The sequence below is a fragment of the Felis catus genome, chromosome A2 (assembly GCF_018350175.1).
Source record: "Felis catus isolate Fca126 chromosome A2, F.catus_Fca126_mat1.0, whole genome shotgun sequence".
Lineage (NCBI taxonomy): Eukaryota > Metazoa > Chordata > Mammalia > Carnivora > Felidae > Felis > Felis catus.
Window position 1 is genome coordinate 134,579,845 of NC_058369.1, and position 22,884 is coordinate 134,602,728.

General features: G+C 38.4%; 1 long non-coding RNA gene across 2 annotated transcripts in view; it reads right to left on the minus strand.

The window, feature by feature from the left end:
- Window positions 1-11,320: 11,320 nt before the first annotated feature.
- The window catches only part of LOC123383990, an 81,420-nt gene continuing 69,856 nt past the window's right edge, over window positions 11,321-22,884 (minus strand). For both annotated transcript variants that reach the window (XR_006594457.1, XR_006594456.1), the window contains one exon: window positions 11,321-11,588. This is a non-coding gene — a long non-coding RNA (uncharacterized LOC123383990). The remainder of the gene's footprint in view (window positions 11,589-22,884) is intronic.

Consider the following 22,884-nt stretch of genomic DNA (forward strand, 5'->3'; position numbering starts at 1 on the left):
AAAGGTAAAATGGTGACTTCTGATTCTCTTATTCCCTACTCAGCAGTGAGTACTTGAGAACAGAAGAGTTTCTTTCCTGACCCAGGAAGTTCAGAAGATTATGATACATCAGTTGCTGAAGAAAACTGAGGCAATACATTTATCACCCTTATTGGAAGAATATGACTCTTTAGAATGATTAATCATGAACTCATTCACAGAATCTGCACATATCCTGTTCATCTCTAAGCAGAAATGTGCTTATAACACATGGATTCAGTGATAATTTTGAGAAATCAGTGGATTTCAGTTATTTGATCCCATTAAGAAATACAAGTTGCTCAAGAGACACACTAGCCTATTTGTTGTAGAATATCTTTTTTTTTTTTAATAAGGGCCTGTGAGGTTTGTCCTTTAACCAACTCTAGCTGATATTTCTGAAGTCTTTGAGCATAGATTTCCAAATCTGACTTTGAAATATTTCAGCCCAATTTTACCCACAAGAGATTCACTATTGACTCATTCTCGAGGAATTTCCAACACACAGTATTTAAGCTCATCCAGCTTCACCATGGTTACCAAAGAGACACCATAACCCAAGATCGGTATTAAGCCTTTGTCTCAAGATGCCCTGGCATATCTGAACTTGTCTCCTGGGTATTCGCTTAATTCCTCTGAAAACTTACGACTCCCTCAATGTCTCCATAAAATAGCATTTTACCACAGATTCTTACTCTGCCCTTTCCTGACCTCTCCTGATTTAAATGTTCAATGACAACTTTTTCATATATTTATCAGGATATTTAAATAGCTTTAGCTAATTACTTTGTCTTTTCATGGGGAAAAACATGACATTGTAGCTTCTATTTAATCTGATCATGTATTTTGAAACACTCAAAATAAGATATCATTAACCTTTTATACAAGTTTTGAATGGCATTTTATTCTGACATTTATGAAGGCTGCTATTGATTTTTCTTCAATGATACTTCCCCCCAGAATATCTTGACCTTCAGACAATAACAAAACAACTTACACCCAGTTATCTTTCTTGGAGTTAGCCATTACTGAATGCAGAGATGTCAGAGTTTATGCCCCCATAAATACTGACTGACTGTGAAGGCATCATGATATAGTTCAAAGGAGGGCTGGGTTTAGGAGTCTAGAGAACTTCTGGCCAAGTCCCATTGATTGTCCCTCTCCTCCTCATAGTTATAGCTGAGTAGGATAGAGGACAAATCATTGAATTCGAGGAGTCTAGGAAATAATAAGCCCACATATCAATATGCTGAAGTTACCAAAAATAACAATAGGGAAAATGGTTGAGAGAAGAATGAGCCAGAGGCCACAGTTATCAAAAAATATTAGAGGTATCCTGGAATTTGATAGAAGATGACAACTGAGGGTAGAAATAGGTGGTAAAGTCCAAAGCCATCTACTACATATACTTTAAAGAGCTGTGATTTTTTTAGGAAAAAAAAAGGAATTAGTGGCAATGCCAATGGAGAATGAGGAAGACATGGACACTGCAAGCACTGTGGAATGCCTATATGAGAGCAAAAATAATTGGCCTCTACTAGAGAATACTATGGAAGAAACAGAGACCTTAGGGATAATTGGCTATCTGTTGGAATAAGGAGATGAAGCAGTTGAGGGTGCAGAGAGTCTGCAGTTCACAGAAGCTGCATGCGGAAGACACAGAGGTAAAGTTAGAGAGTGAGAAGGGATAGGGCCAGATTAAAATTTAAAAGGCAGAATGGATATCAGATTTCCAAATGAGGCCAAAAAATCTAGATGTCTGGGGTAAACAGAGCTGAGAGGCATACCGAGGTTAGTTCCGGTAGTTTGCTAGTGAAGAATGAGTCATCAATTAGGAATGCATTTGGCTGTAAGTAACTAAAAACACAGCTAAGAGTGGCTTAAAGACAAAACATAGGCTAGTCCAAATTTGGCTCAGAACAAGCTCTCGCTAATCTCTCTGCTCTGCCATCCTGTATGTGTTGCCTTACACTCTCGTTTGTCCTTTCATTCAAGCACCTCTCCCTCACACAACAGTACCCAAAGTACAAAGCAGAGGAGGGGCAAAAGGGTATTTTACTGTCTTAACAGGGAGTAAAGTCTTTCCCAGGAGCCCCCAGCAGACTTAGCTACCCTCCCATTTCATTGGCTAGAACAAGGTCACCTCAGAGAAAAAGGAAAGCCATCGTTATGGTTGACTTGTCAATTATAATTCATACCCTAAGGGCTGAGAATATGACCACCCAGAACAATATTAATTTGCTGATATAGGAAGAAGGGTAATGGCTATTGTGTTGGCAAGCAACTCAACATTGTGGCAAATTATTATTTAGAGTTCAGATTCTTTAGCTGTAGGGTATGGGGTTGCTGGGAAGCTGTTTAGTTCTGAGGCTTGGGGTTTCTGTTGGCTTGTGAGATGAGACAAGTGCATCATTTGGGGATATCTTTCTTAGGCAGGATGCCACTTAAATGGACAGAGGTGATGTGGAGTCACAACAAGAGACACTGTGCAGTCATTGAAGTGACTGGTTACTAGATCTTGCTTGACTTGTTCCCCTCTCCATCTCATTCTATCTTTCTGATCCATTTCAAGTCACAGGTCATTGTTACTTCCTCCATTAAAGTCTGTCTCTCAATCTATATCTTATTCCTTGATCTCCCTACAATGCTGACTTATCTGACCATCTGAAACATATGTTTGAATCTGTCTACGCCTGCCTCTCCAATACCATACCCAACACTATGGTTGATGACCTCACTGTTCCTCACCAGGGATATTCTAAGTTCCTATTAGGCCTTTCTGCCTATAGTCTCACCCTCTCAACCTCATGCTCACTGAGTGCTTCTCAAACTTTAGTATGCAGCAAAATAACCTGAAGGACTTGTTCAATACAGACTACCAGACACCACTCCCCAGAGTTTCTGATTCAGTAGGTCTTGAGTGGGGTCTGATTTCTGCATTCCTAAAAAATTCCCAAGTGATGCTGATGCTGATATCTGGGTCCACAATTTGAGAAACACTGTCCTGATCTGTTCTCTATTACTCTGCCCCAGTGCAATACAAAGATGGAATTTCTATTCTCTTACTTAAAAATCTAACAGTGATCCAGCCTCTTTTTCCAACTATTCATACATATTCATTGTTATCTAGTCATACCCAGATGCTTACAGCTTTTTGAAGTTAGCAACTTCTTTCATACATCCAAGACTGCAAAGGCAGCTACCTCTAAGAAGCTGATCCATGACACTTTCACATCCTACTAAGTTTGAGACCCATCCCCTGCTGCCACAAAGGTTTTGATCTATACTACTAGATTACTTATATCATTGCCCTAATTGAGTGTAGGAATATATTATTTATGTTGTTTCCCTGGAATCCAATAGAACACTCAACACATGATATATGCTTCCAAAATGGTGAATAACAAAATGAATTGACATCTGAAAAAGCCAGGAAAACCAGGCAAGAGTTTTACTAGTTGAGATGGAATTCATCTGATCAATTTTTTTATTTAAAAAAAATTTTTTTAAGCTTATTCATTTCGAGAGAGACTGAGAGAGTGAGTGGGGAAGGAGCAGAGAGAGGGGGAGAGAGAGAAGAATCCCAAGGAGGTTCTGCACTGTCAGTCCAGAGCCCAATGCACAGTTTGAATTGACAAAATGCAAGATCATGATCTGAGCTGAAACCAAGAGTCAGACACTTAACTGACTGAGCTACCCAGGTGCTCCAGTCAAATTTTTGTTTTTAAATAGATCAGTAGAAGAAGTATATCTCAGTAAGTTAAAAAAATTTTTTTACTTTAGTTTTCATTTATTTTTTATGTATATGCATGTCCATATGAGCTCAACTTTATTTATTTATTTTTTAAATATAATTTATTGTCAAGTTGGATAAAAAACAATGTATACATGTATACAGTGTGCTCTTGGTTTTGGGAGTCAATTCCCATGATTCATTGCTTACATACAACACTCAGTGCTCATCCCAACAAGTGCCCTCGTCAATGCCCATCACCCTTTTTCTCTTCCCCCTTCACCACCCCCTCAACTCTTTTGCAGCAACATGGATGGAATTGGAGTCTATTATGCTAAGTGGAATAAGATAGTCAGAGAAAGACAGATATCATATGGTTTCATATGTAGAACTTGAGAAGACCATGGGGGAAGGGAAGTGGAAAAAATAGTTACTTTAGCTTTTAAAAAATAATGATACAAAGATCAAAACACATTACCTTCAGCAATACTTATTAAAATTCCCTCTTCTCTCCAAACTGTTTCATCACACCTCTAGCTGTTCTCTTCACAAGGCCACCAAACTTCAGTCTTACCCAACTTCTTTTCTCTTGCACTCTTCCATCTCCACTTGTCTCCATTGAATCACTCATTCATTCACTCACTACTCACACAGTCAATAAATATTTATTGAATATCTGTTATAGGCCTGGAATGCCTGCAGGCACTGGGAACAAAGTAGTGAACAAGACAAAGTCCCTGTTCTCATGGTGCTTTATGTTCTAGAGAGAATGGAAGTAAAGAATTCTAATACATAAAATTAAATGTGGCCAAATGGGGGAAAATAGATTCAAGATCAGAAAATATACAAATAGGTCAAAGCCATTAAAAATATTAGACAATAAGGGCATGCATAGTAGCTATAGTGAAATCACAATTGTTCTAAGAATCCAAATATTTGCCTTTATCTTAATATCTGAGAACTGGGATCCTCTTTGATAGTCTCAGTGGATTGAGAGAAGGCTGTGGACTCTCCCACATGAATCATTTATACCCCACTGCCTAAGAAATTACTATTAAAGCTTAGTGCTGAAGGGCTTCAGAATGAGTTTGCCAATTTGGCATGTGGATTATTTTGAGCTGAAGTTAATCAAGGTCCAAAGACTTGGGAAAAGCTTTCCTTTTCCCTTATCTGCCTAAAAGAATTTAGACAGAGTGCCTGGTCCAGGGAAAGACTATCACCAGAGATAACTACAAAGAATATGTGCTAGGTGTGGTTAAGCTGGGGGAAGCTCAGCCTGGTCTGGAGATCAAATTCCTCTCTGTGTCCCATTGTCTTTGTATGGTATGGCAAACATTTGTTTACCAAATACTTGTTTTTCCCATCTTCCTGTAAATTGTCTTCCTCCTCTTGGAAGTCTCAGACTCCCTACCCCCTTCTCCTTAGCTCTGGATGGTATATGAGGCTCAATTGCCTGGCTGCCTGTGGGGTCTCCTATTCTTATGGGGCTCCCACACATTTGTAATTAAATATGTTTTTCTCCTGTTAATCTGTCTTAATTCAACTTATCAGCCAAAGAACACAGTAAAGTAGAGGAAATTTTCTTCCTAACAGTGCTACCAGAGCGTTACTATCCAAAGACAGGTATGCGTTTCCTCATTTCTGAAATTGAGAGTGACATAAATAACTATCTCTTCTATTTATTTTGACTTCCAGGATATTTTGAGCAAAATATGACCCTACACAGAGACTTAAATACCTCTGTGATTTTTCCAGAGAACTTAATTATATGAGTTCTCCTTTTGACCTGCTTCAAATTCTTTGCAGAAAGTGTCTTTCTGATTAGCATATTTTTTTGGCTTTTCCAAATTTTTCCAAAGGATTATTCATTATAAGGGTACAGGCAGGAAGTTGTCAGCCTAAGGAAAGAATAGAAATGGGGATGGGCAACCACCAGTTCTCTTCCCCCATCTTGCTTTCATCCAAGTTCCTCCATGCATATCTGTTCCATTTTTCTTTTTCTGTGGACATGTTCTGGTCCTCAGTTCACATGATTAGTGAATGATGGATATCCTGACATTCCTGGGTTCACAGGTTACAAATCTCATCACACTGAGAGACTGGGGCCACCTCTAGGTTCTGAGTCCAAATCCCCCCCAAAAGGTGATCTAACCCCAATTGTGTCACACTTGGCAAACAAGTTTATGCCAAAAACAGATAAAACTCTCCCCAAATGAGGGGGGGGGGAGATAGAATGGAAATAAAGGGGGAGGGGGAGGGCCAGCAGATCTACAAGATGACTATTATAATTAAAAATAAGTATATCATTCAAAGGATTGTGTGATATTGGCTAGATGATAACTAAACTTATCTCCAGTGGGACTCTATTTCCCAGAATTCACTGCAAGAGCACTCTAGGTTTGGCTGTTAAAACTTAAGATTCCCTAGAAGATAGTGGAGCCAAGAGATAAAGGAGCCCTTTATCACACTGTTGCCCACTGGAACATGATGTGAGCAAGAAGTAAGCATTTATTGTTTTAAGCCACTGAATTTAAGGTTTTTGTCATGGGAGTTAATAGTCTTTCCTAACTAGTACAGATAAAGTAGATCACTTACTAATTCTACAAATATACCTTGACTACATCATGTATTACACTGGGATACTAGGAAACTGGAGGTAAATAAGGTAAGACTCCTGCTCTCAGTTCTTCATAGCCTCCTGGAGGAGACAAACAAGTAAACAGAACATTAAAGTAATGACATCCTGTTCCTGAAAGGAGACAACAGAAATGATCTTAAAGTGACTGAGATATTGAAATGTCTTCTCCAATAACAGAGGTTATTTTCCCATTTTCCTAGATTAGTGGATAGATAAATAAAAGCATTACAAAACCAGAGTCTAAAATACCTAGTCACAGTGGGATTGAAGGACAGGGAGGAGTCAAGGACAACCCCAAAACCCTATTCCTGCCAATAAGAAGAACGGCAGTGACATCAACAGAAATGGAAGATCTCCTTATGGAGGAGCTTCCTTAAACTTATGGAGGTTGAGAGAAGAATGAGTTTGCTTTGGAAAACGTTGAACTTGAGGCAGGTGTAGGAGTATACTCTGGAACCTGAAATCTGAATCTGAATCTGAAGAAAACCTAGCTAGAGATGTAGATAAAGAAGTCAGTGAATAAAAGTTATGTTGGCATCTCAGATTAACTTACAAAAAAGGGTACTAGTGTCCTTATGAAATGTGACTGTATGTTAATGATATTTTTGAAATTATTTTCATGTTACTCTCTATTTTTCCAGGGTAAAATTAAGGCACTATCTTCTCTTTACTGGTGAATTAAAAATCAGCAGTTTGGGAACTTCTACAATAGACATTGAAAGTTCTGAGCAACCACGTAACCTTTTTGTGTCTCAATTTCTCCTCCATAAAATGGGAATATCATTCCCTATGTGGCAGACTGCATTTTCAAAAATAGCCATAGTAATATTTATGGTTTCACATGTTCTTCCAGAACCTTGCCACTTACCACCTGAAATCTATCTTCCCTCCCCTTGAGCCTGAGGGGAATTTTGTGACTACCAAAATGAACAGAATGTGGCAGGCATGGCTTCATATGCTAGATCACAACAAGTATGACCTCTCTAGGCTATTTCAAGGGACGGGGCCCAGTCATCAGAGTGTGAGGAGTCCCAAAGTAGCCCATATGGAGATTCCATGTGGGAAGGTCCATATGGAAAGGAACTGAGGTCCAGCCCAATGCCAGCATCAACTTCCAGACACATGAGTGAATGATTCTTCAAACTATTCCATTCCCAACCTCAAGTCTTCTAGCTAAAGCCCTGATGTCAGCAGACAAGCTGAACCCACTGTGGCCTGTCCATATTCCCAACCATAGATTTCATGGACATAATGAATGGGTGTTTCAACAAATTTGGGGGTAATTTGTTATACAGCCATAGTATCTGTAAGACTTATGTAACAGATTTAGTTGATACATAAAGAAGAATTCTTGTAAAATACGTAAATTTACTCTATATACTACAAAATGTTACTTATACAAATATAATACTTAAGGTATTAACTCATCCTTTTGTCTGCCTTTCCTCTCCCTTTGCTTAAAGATTTATACAAATGTGCAGTCTTGATAAACATAAGTCCATAAACTCTATCTGTAGAGTTTATAAACATAAGGACATTCATAATAATCCAGATTCAGAAACCCTGGTGAGTACTGTTTTCAGGACAGTACATTCTGGAGGTTAGGATCGCTGTCCTAGAGCAAACGGAAGGCCTATATTCCTACTGGGAATCTTCAGTTCTTGAATTCCTATGCTGAACAAATGGAATCCTCAGCACTCCAGTTGCCAAGATGAGAAACACCTTTAGTGCTATTAAAGATTCAGTGGGAAAGAATTTAGAACACAGGTCCTTGTTTATTCTCCAAGTTCTATGAAATAAAAGTCATTTATTTAAGGAAGATTGAGGGAGGACTGATTAGTCACCCACAAGCTCCCAAGTACTATGGGTGTGAAACTGTGTACAATATAGGCCTTGCCTTCAAGAAGTTCACATCTTATATATTAAAAGGGAGATAGGTGTTCAATCCATTGTGATAAGTAGAATAGTAGAGACAAAATCTGGAGATTAGCCTGGAAGTTTGTCAATACTTACAGTTTATCAAAGAGTATGTAATACTATTCATAATCAGTGATTTACCCAATTTCTTACCATTTTTTCTCACATTTAAAAATGAGTTGATTCCTTTGAATTGCAATTTTTAAAACTGCTTTAACATTTATTTATTTTTGAGAGACAGAATGAGGCAGAGTGCAAGTCGGAGAAGGACACAGAGAGAAAGAAACACAGAATCTGAAGCAGGCTCCAGTCTCTGAGCTGTCAGCACAGAGCTTGACATGGGGCTTGAACCCACAAACCATATCATGGCCTGAGCTGACTGGACAATTAACCTACTGAGCTACCCAGGCACGTCTTGAATTGCAATTTGTACAATTTATGCAATTTAGATAATTTATACAGTTACCTTCAACGTAATTAAGCATATAGAAGAGCGAATTATAAGGGATTATGTGAGAGATGAGAGTTTTGGCAGTCCTGCTTAACAAAGGCATATAGTACTTCCCCCCCACCCCAACACACACACATTTTCTCTTTCTTTCTTTGTTAAAAAAGAAGTTCTGCTAATGGACTTTGTTGAAAAAGAAGTTCTGCTAATGGGGCCTGGGAAGAAAAGCTGGAAGACCATATAGGACCACAGCAACTGAAAGTACTTTCATTCTGAATTGATTTTCCATTATTTTCTACTAAATGGCACTACACTCGTATTTTACAGTATCAGGAAATACCCTATGCAGTTTTGCAAAATCTAGGAGGTAACTGTAAGGCACTATTGTGAAATCATCATCACCATTTAATATTTATTAAGGATTCCCCTCTGCCCCATGGTGACATAAGACAGAGTAGGAACACAGGCTAAGCCCGGCTGTAAGGGGTTGCATCCCAGAGGGAGGGGTCAGTCTCCTCATTAAAGGCTGAGGATAATTCATGCTTCTCTACTTGTAAAAGGAGCATAGGATTTCTATTACTAATGTCTAGCCAAAAGATCTATCTTAGCCTTTTTCAGAGTACTTAATCTGCATTTTACCAAAGGAAAATTGAATAGCTTTAGAATGATCTTTTCTAGGTATGAGTGATGGGGCAAGCATTATTACATGAGAGCTTGCTATTACATTGTTTTAAACAAAGTTCATTCTTAGTCACTCTCTTTTTTAAAACTGCCATTATCAGGGGCACCTGGGGACTTGGTTAAGTGTCCGACTCTTGATTTTACCTCAGGTCATGATCTCACGGTTCATGGTTTCGAGCCCCAGAATGGGCTCCATGTTGATGGTGGGAATCCTTGCTTGGGATTCTCTCTCTCCCTTTCTCTCTGCCCCTCCCCTGCTCTCTCTCTGAAAATAAAATAAATAAACTAAAATAAAAATCAAAATTGCCTTATCATTCTTCTGAATGGCAGACCTAGTCGCTGTTCTAAATGCTTTATACATATACACTCACTCCCTTGGAGGTAGGTTTTATTATATCATTTTACAGATAAGGAAACAGGAGAATGAGATTGTGTGATTTGACCAAGGCCACAAAGCTCGGAAGCAGAAGAACTGGAATTCGAGCTTTGTTAATCCAGTCTCAAAGTCTGAATTCTTACCTTGCCACATTGTCATACTGAGTACATGTCTCTTCCCTTTCATATAAACTATACCAAGACCACATAAAAATAGTTTTCTTTTGCTTGTTTGCACTTCCATACGGATTTATTCCATGCACATTTGCATCCTTCAGAAGCTTTCACCCAGTTTCTGGAGAAAGCTCCTTCTTATAGAGTTGCTCCACATTGCATTGATTCTGGGTCATACAACCAGCAGCAGAACCATGTTCAAGACAAAACCCTTTCTGTTTCTGAACCAAATCCCCCATATTTTGAGCTGAAAACAAGAATTGCCCTGCTGAGGTGCCAAGGGAAACATACTTATATTATGAAGTGTTTCTAACAAATGTTTTGGAGATTTTAAAGGGGCAGCTTTCTAAATATCTGAGGCATGTACAAACACAGACACACAGGCTAGCTTTGCAGCCCAGTCTTTGTTTCTGGGTTGTAGAATCTTCCTGAAAACCAGCACAGCTGTTGCAAGGCCCATTTATCAATTGTCCAATGATACCAACAAATGTTTTCTAGGGTTAGAGTAATCAAAATAGTATTCCAAGTCTTTGGTTTTGAAATGTGCATTGCTAATATAATTTTGGCATTCTTTAACAGATTTCAAAGTGGAATCAAAGGTTTATGTTTATAAAGTTTATAATCATTCCCAAAGTTCAAGACGTTTTGGCAGTGCTTGGGAAATTCAAAAGGAGTAATAAAAAGGTTACCATGAGGAATTCAAAGCTGCCTTGTATGGTAATGCCGATTCAAACCAGCACATACTTTAGCATTACAAGTTTAAGGATGGATCAGTATGTAGCTGCAGAGATAGCTAAGTATAACACAGTGGCTTGCCGTTACACAAGGAATAGGGACTTTGGAAAATTTACAGTTAACGTCTCAGCTCTGAGAACACGTTAGAGAAATGAGAGAGGAAAAAGAAAAGAAAAGAAAAGAAAGGTGGAGAGACAGAGAGAGAGAAATTGTGCACTTCTTCGCTTCATTTACCAAGTATTTATTAGCCTCCTTGACTGTTTTTCAGCATCAGCAGGTCTGCCTTCCCTTGCAATTGTAAACTGGGCACTTTTGCCAGCCTGGAATGCACACTGTGTTCCTGCCCAGCCCGAGCTCACTCTGAATTCGTGCCTTCTCAAATCCTGCTATCCCAAGCTCTTGGTTTGTTGGCAGCCAGTAAAAGGGGTTTCCGTATGAATCATAGTGTGTGGGGAGGCTGAGTAGTGCACCCTACACTTGTGCCATAATCTGCATGGAATGTATTTGAAATAGAAGACAGAAATCTAGAGTTTAGTTCAGCATCCTTCTCAAGCACATTCTCAAAAACTTGGAGTGCAATACGGAAAAATCACAATGTCTCTTCTGCTATGGAAAAATTTATTCCCATTAGTTAGTCTCCAAAAGGACAGGACCCAAGTTGTACATGTTTGGGTTCCAAGGTCCAAGGTCTCTGATTAGGAAAGAGTCTGGTTTTTGACCCTTTTAAATGACTCGGTTTTCCTGTTCAGGTAATAAAAGTAGTCCATCTTTTGGTGAGCTGAAGTGAAGTGTGGTTGAGATTCATGGTTGCCATGGACAAAGACTTCCATCAACTCTGTTGAGCAAATATACATTCCGATGTGTCATAGCTTTTAAAACAAGAAGAAGGCTAAGGAATATTACAAGATAGGTGTGTTTTTAAAAGTCAGAATAGACATGAGAACACTGTATCCCACCATGTGTCTTTATTTGTTTACACTAGGTTGAGGAAAATAGGTTTATGTATCAGCAACATGCACTATCTGGAAAATTTAGACCAGCTATCAAATTCTAAATTTCACTTCACTTCAAAGAAACTAGATATGCTAGCCAAATCCTTTTTCTTCTTAATCCCATAAAATACCCACATATTTCAAATGAAAAAAAAAAAAAAAGAAAAAAAGGCTTGTGAAGGTATTCTGAATGTCTAGAAAAACTAGAATATTTGTGGCTATAAGCTTGGTATTTTCCCTAAAAGTTAAGTGTATCAAACTCACATATTCTCCCAAATCATGTTTCAGAAATGTAGAATACATCTATGCTCCAAAGTTTTCTCTGGTTACATGGTAATAAAACGATCATATCTTCTTACTTCATGAATCTTATAAATGGAAATAAGTCTGATACCTGGTAATTTTGGTTAATATTAAAAGAAACAACACAGCTATTTTGCTCACATACCTTGTAACATATATTTCCAAATGTAGGTGAGTGATATGAAAAAAGAAAATTAATAGTAAATGAACTATTTTAGAAACATGTAATTGTGGGTTGATACAAAAGTTCTCTCACTATCAATAATCTTATATGGTCACCAAGTAGAGCTGATGTCAGAAAATTCTCCAGATAATAGTCTCATGAATATGTAGAAAACATCAAGCTCGTGTTCATTCATTTATTCAACAGTCGCTCAGAGTTGACAAAAGACTGTGATGTTTACAAGGTGTACAAGGAGCCAATGAGCTCAAGAAGCTCACCAGATGGGTAGAGAGGTGGACGTGCAAACAAGCAATGATTATGTAATGTGTTAAGCCCTCAGTAGAGGGGTGTGTGAAGGGAATAGAGGTGAGAGCAAAGCAGATTTCAGGGAGGAAGGCAACACTGGAACTGGGCCATTAATAGGAGTGTAAGTGACCCAGGAGGCAAAGGGGAGGAAGTCTGTCATATTGTGATTTATAACAAGAAATACATATTTGGTATTCATCCAGTTCATGGCACAGAATTTCTAAAACCCTTGGATTTCCTAAGCTATGAGAGAGATAAACGTGTCCTCAGTTATTCATAAGAAACCCTTTTCAAGCACACCTGAGTTTGCCAGAGGAACCAACCATGTGATTGGAAGGTTGGAACTTTCAGCCCTCTGGGAGGGGAGAGGGGCTAGAATTTGAGATCAGTCATGAACGGCCATTGATTTAGTCAATCACACCTAGGTAGTAAGGCCTCCATAAAAAAAACCCAAAAGGGATGGGCTTTGGGGAGTTTCTGTGTTGATAAAGATGGTGAGTTTTGTTGGGATATGTTTCTTTAAAATGCCAATATCAGATCCAGGGGGATATGCCTGGTAAGATGTGCCTGAAGTTCTGAAAACAAAGGACATTAAAGTCTGAAATTTTGAAAAAACCTTTTCGTAAGATTGTCTCCACCGGCTGGTGTTTTTAATTAAATGACAGCTTCTCTCTTCAAACAACTTTGCTTGACCCAGAGCAAACTCAATTTTAGCTTGGACTCAATCTTTAATCTCTAAATATATGAAATTTTATCATCTTTTTGATGAGCTAGACTCTCCACAAAAAGATACTGACATAAACCACTTACTTAACAATTAAGTTTAGGGGCGCCTGGGTGGCTCAGTTGGTTAAGCGTCCAACTTCAGCTCAGGTCATGATCTCACACTCTGTGAATTCGAGCCCCGTGTCGGGCTCTGTGCTGACCACTCAGAGCCTGGAGTCTGCTTCAGATTCTGTGTCCCTCTCTCTCTGCCCCTCCCCTGCTCATGCTCTGTCTCAAAAATAAATAAAAACATTAAAAAAATTTAAAAAAAACAAGTTTAGAAGAAAACTTCAGGTATATTAAGTAATGGATTCTCAATTTTATGTTAAGGATTAATAGTCACAACCTGGCTTCCTAGACATTAATGGCAATTAAGAGTTTTTTGTATGGATTCTCAAAAATTGATTGAAAATTGTAACATATTACCTGAGATTTTAAGATCCCTCAAGAATACCCAGCAGACATGTTTTAACCTTCCTAAAACTCACAGTCTACAGAGCTTATGTCCCAGGGGCATCCTGGATACCAGTTTGGTTAAATTAAACAACATCACATTGAAAACAACATTTGCTTTAATAAAGACTTCCCTTTAACCTAAAACTCTAATTTTATTAGAAAATGGAGAACACCAATGCTAAAATAGATTACACTAGCTAGGGTAAGAAAATGTCAGGTTTTCCAAATCTCAGGGTATGAACAGGCTCAAAATATTTTGCTGAAATAAATATTATTTCAATCTTGTGTACATAAAACAGTTTCAACTTTTCCAATACTAAATGCAAGATATTCTTGTATGACTTTTTCCTGTTGTAAAATGCCAGAGATACCCTCCCATCATGCTGTGACACCAACTCACACTAATATGTAACTACCTTATGCACAATGTCTTTTTATTTCTTGGAACAGTTATTTGAATAACAGCAGAAGAACCCTTCCATTCTCTTTACTGGATTTAAAAGCTAATCAAATCATATCAAACAGACTGTCTAACCAGAGTGCCTGGGTTTGACTCTCACTGTCCTTTATCAACTCTGACCTTGGACGAGGTGTTAAATCTCTTTGTACCTTGTTTTTCTATCTATAAAATGGAACAGTGGCAGTACTTAGAGCAGTATTCACAGTATGTGCTATATCAGTTTGTCAGTGTAAAATGAATCCCACTTGCCTAGATGAATGGAGATTCCAGCTTCCTCCACGGTCCCATCCTTAGTATTACTAAGAAGCTACAAGAGGGTTTACTTATATCCAAAGGGTCAGTCCTAGTACTTTTCAACTGAAATTCAGACAGTATTCCATGAGACAAGAGGACTCCACCAGGATTGTTCATACAATGACAATTTTAGAAATGAATGCCCTGTGTGCTGTTGTGACCACCATCATTTCTATCACCCCAAGAAGGCATTGTTCATGCTCTGCTTGTGTTTGTTTAATATTCCCATGCTCTGGCCTAGAAGAAGGGAACCTGTTGGAACGGCTGGGTGGCTCAGTTTGTGGAGTGTTAGGTTCTTGATTTCGGCTCAGGTCATGATCCCAGGGTTGTAGGATCAAGCCCCATATCGAGCTCTACATCAGGCTCTGCCCTGAGCATGGAGCATGCTTAAGATCCTTTCTCTCCCTCTATCTATGTCCCTCCCCTGCTCATACACATGCTCTCTCTCTCCCAAAAAGAAGAAGAAGAAGAAGAAGAAGAAGAAGAAGAAGAAGAGAACCTGTTTTCCTTTTTTATCACTCTTCCCCAACAACTGTGAAATCTATAAACCTATCATTGTAGCTCTGGAAGCCCAAAAGCTAATCAATCACTAATTTTAAATTGTCAAGCAGTCTACTTTGGTATTTTTTTTTTTTTGAAACGTTTATTTTTGAGAGAGAGAGAGAGAGAGAGAGAGAGAGAGAGAGACATAGTGCGAGCAGGGGAGGGGCAGAGAGAGAGGGAGATACAGAATGTGAAGCAGGCTCCAGGCTCTGGGCTGTCAGCACAGAGCCGAACGCAAGGCTCGAACTCCCAAACCGCGAGATCATGACCTGAGCCAAAGTCGGATGCTTAACCGACTGAGCCATCCAGGAACCCCTACTTTTGTATTTTCTTTATAAAATTCTTCAATAAATTGGGAGGATAGGCCACCTTGGGAAAATATCTTTATCCCAGTGCAAAGTTCAAACAAGTGGGCACAAGGCTATTAGGAGAGGCAGGAGGACTGTTACCTGAGGAGCAGCACATGGTGGGTTGGGGGAGGAGGTTGCAGGGACAGAGGACTGGTAAAGGAACTGCAAGGAGCAGATAGTGATGTGAAGAGGGCTGAAGGAAATTTCTCAAAACTTTTGTTACCCCTCAAAAAGTAATGTGTCAGAGAGTTAATAAAAATGAAGTTCAAATAGACAAACACATGAATTCTAGATACTTCTAATCCCAGTATAGAAGGGCTTCCACCACCATCTACCACCTCCTCAGGCTCTTTTGTATTATGCTCAAGGAATGCTTTAATAAAAATAAAAATTGGGAATATTTTCTGAGGGGTGATTTTCCTGGTACTGACCCATCCTGAGCTTATATTTTTCCTACCGAAACTATGGATATTTTTTAAAGAAAGTAGTTTTCTTTCCAACACAGATTATCGGTAATCTTAGTGAGAGGTAACTGCATAACTAGCAGAGGGTGAGTTGAATGCTAACAACCCATGTGACCACCCCCAGGACAGTGCGTCGCGGGGGCTCACTGGTCGTGCTACACTATCCTGTCAGCCTCAGCCCCGGGGAAGCTAGCAAGGCCAGGGGTGGTATTCCTTGACTTGTGGCCTTGTGGAGCATTACTCCAATTTCTGCCTCTGTGGTCACACCACTTCTTCATCTTCCATCTGTGAAGTCTCTCCTGTGTGTTTCTTCTAAAGGCATTTGTCATTGGGTTTAGTGACCATCCAATTAATCCAGGATGATACCTTCATCTCAAGATCCTTAACTTAATTACATCTGCAAAGACTCTTCTCAAATAAGGTAACATTTACAGCTGCTAGGAATTAAGGGATGCACATATCTTTTGGGGAACCACCACTCATCTTACTACACAGCCTGTGAGGCTGCTGAAGTAGTTGGGGTTGGAGGTGTCAAATAGCTTAAGGTAAACCTGGTAGAGAGGAGGAAGAGGAAGGGAGGCAGATGGGATGTTGGGAAGGGAATAGCTCAGGGCAATGAGCCCACATTTCTAGCTTCCCATATATTGAATGTTTCTTTCTGTTTTCAGTTGATGTGCTGGCTACATGGTAGCTTCCCTGATGTGTAGGTAGATCTCTCCCAAAATAGAGCTTTGTTGTTATCTCAAAATGCTTAATATGAAAAAAACTCTGTTGGGTTAAAAATCTATCCTTAATTATCAGTGAGAAATAAAGGAAGAGATTGTTAAATTTTTCAAATACAATTTTAACGTTGTAAATTTTAATGGTTGTCTTTCTTTCTTTCTTTTTTTTTTTTTAAGGAGACTCCATGCCCAGCATGGAGCACAACTTGGGGGTTTGAACTCACGACCTTGAGATCAAGACCTGAGCTGAGACGAAGAGTTGGACATTTAACCGACTGAGCCACCCAGGCACCCCAACATTTTACTGCATTTAATACTTTTAACACTTGCACAAAAAAAGTGTCGCATCAATAGTAATTACCAAGAGTTTGTATCATTAATAAGACTTGAACAGGAAATCTATAGCCACTTCAGGTATAAAAATGTGACACAAAACAATTAGGTTCATCACCAAAGCAAACTTAAGTTTCTCATTTTAAACTGCAATTGTCATCTATATGTAAAAACAATACTCAATTTCTTCATTAACACGCTATATTTTTTACCATAATTATATAAATAACAATTATATAATAAATTTTTTCAACACATCTCATATAAATGTCTCTAAATCACCTCCAGTTTAGCCCAGTGTGAAAAAGTTGGGAATAACTCATATATGAGATAATCATGAAAAAGGTGTGTGTTATGTAAAATATTAGATAGATAGATCATATATATAATATATATACATGTGAACAGTAGCAGAGAAATTCAGGAAAGAATGAACAAGGAAAACAAGAAGAGAACTGGATTTGCCTCAGAGCCAGCAAAGCCCTCATGGAAATTTAATGACTATAAGCCTCAAAAGGAAGCAGTCAGAAGTGATCAGAAGAAGTCAGGAAACTGATCAAGAGAAGCAGGACATCAATTACCTATGAAAATACTTTCCAGCTCTCTATCCAATAGGGATTAATGGTCAAAAATAAACCCAAAGCTAATAGTGTGCTATATTCACACAGTGGAATACATTATGAGGGAACAACCTAATAGCATAACATAATAACATAAATTTAATATAATGCTGAATGAAAAAAGCATGGCACAGAGGAATACATACTGTGCAACTGCATTTATATAAAGTACAGATTCACTTGTGGTGTTGGAAGGCAGGATAGTGGTGACTCTTAGGAGGCTCTAGACTAGAAGGGGGTTCTGAGTTGGCAGAAATGTTTTATTTCTTGATCTGAGGGTGATTACCCCGGTATGGTCAGTTTGTGAAAATTCACTGAACTGTACACTAACAGTATGTACACTTTTCTACATGCATATTTTCTTCAATCACATTTTTTTTAAATTTTTTTTTTCAACGTTTATTTATTTTGGGGACAGAGAAAGACAGAGCATGAACGGGGGAGGGGCAGAGAGAGAGGGAGACACAGAATCGGAAACAGGCTCCAGGCTCTGAGCCATCAGCCCAGAGCCCGACGCGGGGCTCGAACTCACGGACCGCGAGATCGTGACCTGGCTGAAGTCAGACGCTTAACCGACTGCGCCACCCAGGCGCCCCTCTTCAATCACATTTAAACAGAGTAGAATAAATGCCTCTCTGCTTTTTTTATTTCTAATGCTCCCTTCTAATTTTGTTGGAAATGTTAATCATTGGATAGGACACCACTGTTCTCAACTAAAATAAAAACAATAAACCTTGTATGTTAGGGTTTATATGTTCTTCAGCAAACAATGTACATTTAAAAGTTAGGTGTTAGGGCAGAATTGTAAATGTGATTGGAAATACAGGGAAGTATAGCATGCTTTTTGATGGAAAATGAAGTGTTGTCTCCTGCACTGAGTTTGAGGTAGATGGGAACATAGTTTTTCTGGACTCCAAAACTATTGAATTTTCAACTCCCCCAAGGGTGGCAGGGGTTATGGCTATCCCTTCTATCCCCAGTCCCACTTAGAGATCAGGTGAGGCCACATGACCAATTATAATTGATGGATCTGGAGTGGGAAATAGCACATGTCACTCTGAGGCCAGCCTGACTTCTACCTCTCTTCCTAAAACATGTTAGGAAACAAGATTTCACCCTGAGAACAGGACAGGAGTAAATTTAAGGAAATCATTGTATGTCATTCACATAAAAACATAACTAGAAAGCTTGGCATAAACAAAAGAATCATTGTTACCTAATTATATGATTTGAAAAAATTGCTTTCCAGTATATTTTGCTACTTTTTTTTTAACTCCACTTAAGTAACACACAACTTTTTAAATTTTTTTTATTTTTTTTTATTTATTTATTTATTTATTTATTTATTTATTTATTTTTTTTTTTTGCTGTATAATACAGGTGAACTTTGTTTTGTTTTTTTTTTGGTTTTGTTTTTTGTTTTTTGTTTTTTCAGTATATGAAATTTATTGTCAAATTGGTTTCCATACAACACCCACTGCTCATCCCAAAAGGTGCCCTCCTCAATACCCATCACCCACCCTCCCCTCCCTCCCACCCCCCATCAACCCCCAGTTTGTTCTCAGTTTTTAAGAGTCTCTTATGCTTTGGCTCTCTCCCACTCTAACCTCTTTTTTTTCCCCCTCCCCCTCCCCCATGGGTTTCTGTTAAGTTTCTCAGGATCCACATAAGAGTGAAAACATATGGTATCTGTCTTTCTCTGTATGGCTTATTTCACTTAGCATCACACTCTCCAGTTCCATCCACGTTGCTACAAAAGGCCATATTTCATTCTTTCTCATTGCTACATAGTATTCCATTGTGTATATAAACCACAATTTCTTTATCCATTCATCAGTTGATGGACATTTAGGCTCTTTCCATAATTTGGCTATTGTTGAGAGTGCTGCTATAAACATTGGGGTACAAGTGCCCCTATGCATCAGTACTCCTGTATCCCTTGGGTAAATTCCTAGCAGTGCTATTGCTGGGTCATAGGGTAGGTCTATTTTTAATTTTTTGAGGAACCTCCACACTGTTTTCCAGAGTGGCTGCACCAATTTGCATTCCCACCAACAGTGCAAGAGGGTTCCTGATTCTCCACATCCTTGCCAGCATCTATAGTCTCCTGATTTGTTCATTTTGGCCACTCTGACTGGCATGAGGTGATATCTGAGTGTGGTTTTGATTTGTATTTCCCTGATAAGGAGCGACGTTGAACATCTTTTCATGTGCCTGTTGGCCATCCGGATGTCTTTTTTAGAGAAGTGTCTATTCATGTTTTCTGCCCATTTCTTCACTGGGTTATTTGTTTTTCGGGTGTGGAGTTTGGTGAGCTCTTTATAGATTTTGGATACTAGCCCTTTGTCTGATATGTCATTTGGAAATATCTTTTCCCATTCCGTTGGTTGCCTTTTAGTTTTGTTGGTTGTTTCCTTTGCTACATACAGCTTTTTTAAAAAAAATTAATGTTTTATTTATTTTTGAGAGAGAGCGCAAGTAGGGGAGACAGAGAAGGAGAGGGACAGAAGATCTGAAACAGGCTCTGTGTTGACAGCACCAAACCCAATGTGGAGCTCGAACTCATGCCGAGAGATCATGACCAGAGCTGAAGTTGGATGCTCAATCAACTGAGCCACCCAGGCACCCCAGTAGTACACAGTTTTGATTTTACTAATGCCCTTTAGGTTTTTCTTAGTGATGCTAAATAAAATAAAATAATATTCATCTGAAATCTATGTCTTTTTCTGTCTCTGTTTCTGTATCTGTCACTCTCACACATACACAAACACACATACCAACGTACTCATTGTTTTTCTACATTCATTGTTAATACCACAAAAAGTCTTATGTCACCATGAGGAAATTTGAGCAAATATCAAAATAAAATTTACATCTAAATATCATTTATGGATTATAAGTGATTGCAACACAGCATCAGTACAATTCAACAATTAAAATTTCCCTTTTGTTTGAATGGTTAAAGAAGAAAATGTGGCAGTGGAGAGGAGGAAGAAGGAAAGGGGAGAAAGTAGAGGAAATAAAGTAAAGGAAGGTTTAAGGGAAGGCTAGTGTGTTAGAAATGCAGAATGGTTAGGAGAAAAAGGATATTTTTTAAGAAAGTCATGTGACAGAAAGGAGTCTATTCTAGAAGCACTGGCTTCACAGTTTAGTGCCTATTCTTCAGTATACTTATTTGTTCATTTATTCAATTTATTTGTTATTTATTTGTTATTTATTCAATTTATTTAGCTAGCTCACAAAATTGCACCTCTCTTTTCAGGCTGGTGGATAAAGAGCAAGCAGAAAGATAACTAGGAAACAGTCCAAGATTTCATATTGCTGGTTATAGCAGTGCCCCTTGTAACAATTAAAAAAAAAAAAAAAGTATGTAGGCCAGTGGTTTTTTCTTCAGAAGAAAGCAGCTTTCACATTCCAGAAACTCTTGGGGAGGTCATTGAAAAGAACAAGGTGTGAACATAGAAATATGCCCCCAGAGAATCAATCTTTCCCTGAGATTCGATATTCCCTGTATTCTGGAACATTAGGTATGCTTTGAAATAGCTGAGATGATACTGATCTTCCTGGAAAAGAGTGAGGCTAAAACCCGCATAAGATCATTGACCCTAAGAACTTGGGTAAGAGTAGGTTAAGCCAATCAGTTCATGGCCATACTTTTATTCAATGTAGTTGGCTTCTCAGTGGGTGAGACTTAGGACTCCACAGCCGAGGAATCAGCATATGACGAAACCAATTTAAGAAGGAAAACAACAACAACAAAATTGATACCAGGGGTAAATATAAGATTTGGTTGTGTGCAAACAGAATGCCAGTGGTTGGCATGGCACATGGTAAAGTTGACCGGACTCAGAGATCACAGTACTGGAATCCAGTTTGCACTCAGTGCAAGTCACTTTTTATGAAGTCTGATCCTCACTTTGCTTATCTTTAAAATAAGCAGATTTTTATGAGATGACGTAGGAGACTTTCTCTCGCCTAGGACTCTATTAGGACACCCACAGAGCTGTGCTTCGAGGTATGGCTGGTGGTGACAGCCTTGAAGTCAAGCAGAGGAGCAGAGTGGCCTCCTTGGCCTCCTTGGCCTCATACATCAATCTCTGTTGAGATCTATAAAGTCAAGAATCTGTAGTAATGGAAGCATAAACTGTGACTTTTATTGCTTTATAAGAGTAGTCCAGGTTGTGCTGTTTGAGGGAGGTGAATAAAAAGGGAAAACAAAAATGTAGAGAAAAGAGGAATAATAGCACAAATAACATACTTAAGAAAAATTGCAGATAAAATTATCTGAGAACCATTGTTCCAAATGACCATGTTGTATTTTCCAGATTGTTTTTATTTTAGCTTGTTTTCTTTTTTAGTTTACTTATAATCTGTGTGTTTTAGAAATTTAGAAGCTAAGAGTCATCCAAATGAAAATCAAAATACAGCACCTCCTCTCTTATAGTAGTGAATCTCCACCCCCTCCTTTGAATCTGGATAGATTTGGAAAAAAAAACTGTTTCACAAATAATGTTGAAAAGTACTCAATATTAGTACAATCAGTTTTTAGTCCACTACATTGGCAAATACATTACTACAATACAAAACAACAAACTTTCTAGTTACTTTATAGAAATTTAGACCTTAAAGATATCTGTAGGAACCAACTAGCCCATAATCTCCTTGAATCACATACAAGCTGACTGATCTTCCAAGATAACAGCTCATCAATAGCTGTGCTAGGACAGAAACCAAGTATACTAATTTCATTCATGCTATAATTACAGCTGCCTGCTGTCTAGTTTTGAAGCAGGTTACTATGTGGGCTTTCTTTTTGAGAAACAAATTATATTGCTTCAAAGAAATAACTTTCAACTTCATTAAAAGTTGCTTATCCATAAATAAGGTCTGATGATCTAATGTGTAACATAATTACTATAGTTGATAAAAATGTATTATATAATTGCAATCTGCTAAAAAAGAACTTAAATGGTCTCAGCATTAAAAAAAATAGATATGTGAGGCGATAGATACATTAATTAACTGTATGGAAGGAATCTTTTCACAATGTACACATATATCAAATCACCACAATGTACACTTTAAATACGTTATAAGTTTTGGGGTGCCGGGGTGGCTCAGTAGGTTAAGCATCCGACTTCAGCTCAGGTCATGATCTTGCAGTTCGTGGGTTAGAGCCCAGAGCCTGGGGTCTGCTTCAGATTCTGTGTCTCCCTCTCTGCCCCTCCCCACTCACGTCTCTCTTCTTCAAAAATAAATAAACATTAAAAAATTAAATATCTTATGATTTTATCAGTTATATGTCAGTAAAGTTGAAAAAAAAAAGTTGAGATCAAATAGCTTCTCCAGAAAAACTCATGGAGACTATATTTCCTGCATTCCCCCATGTTTGAA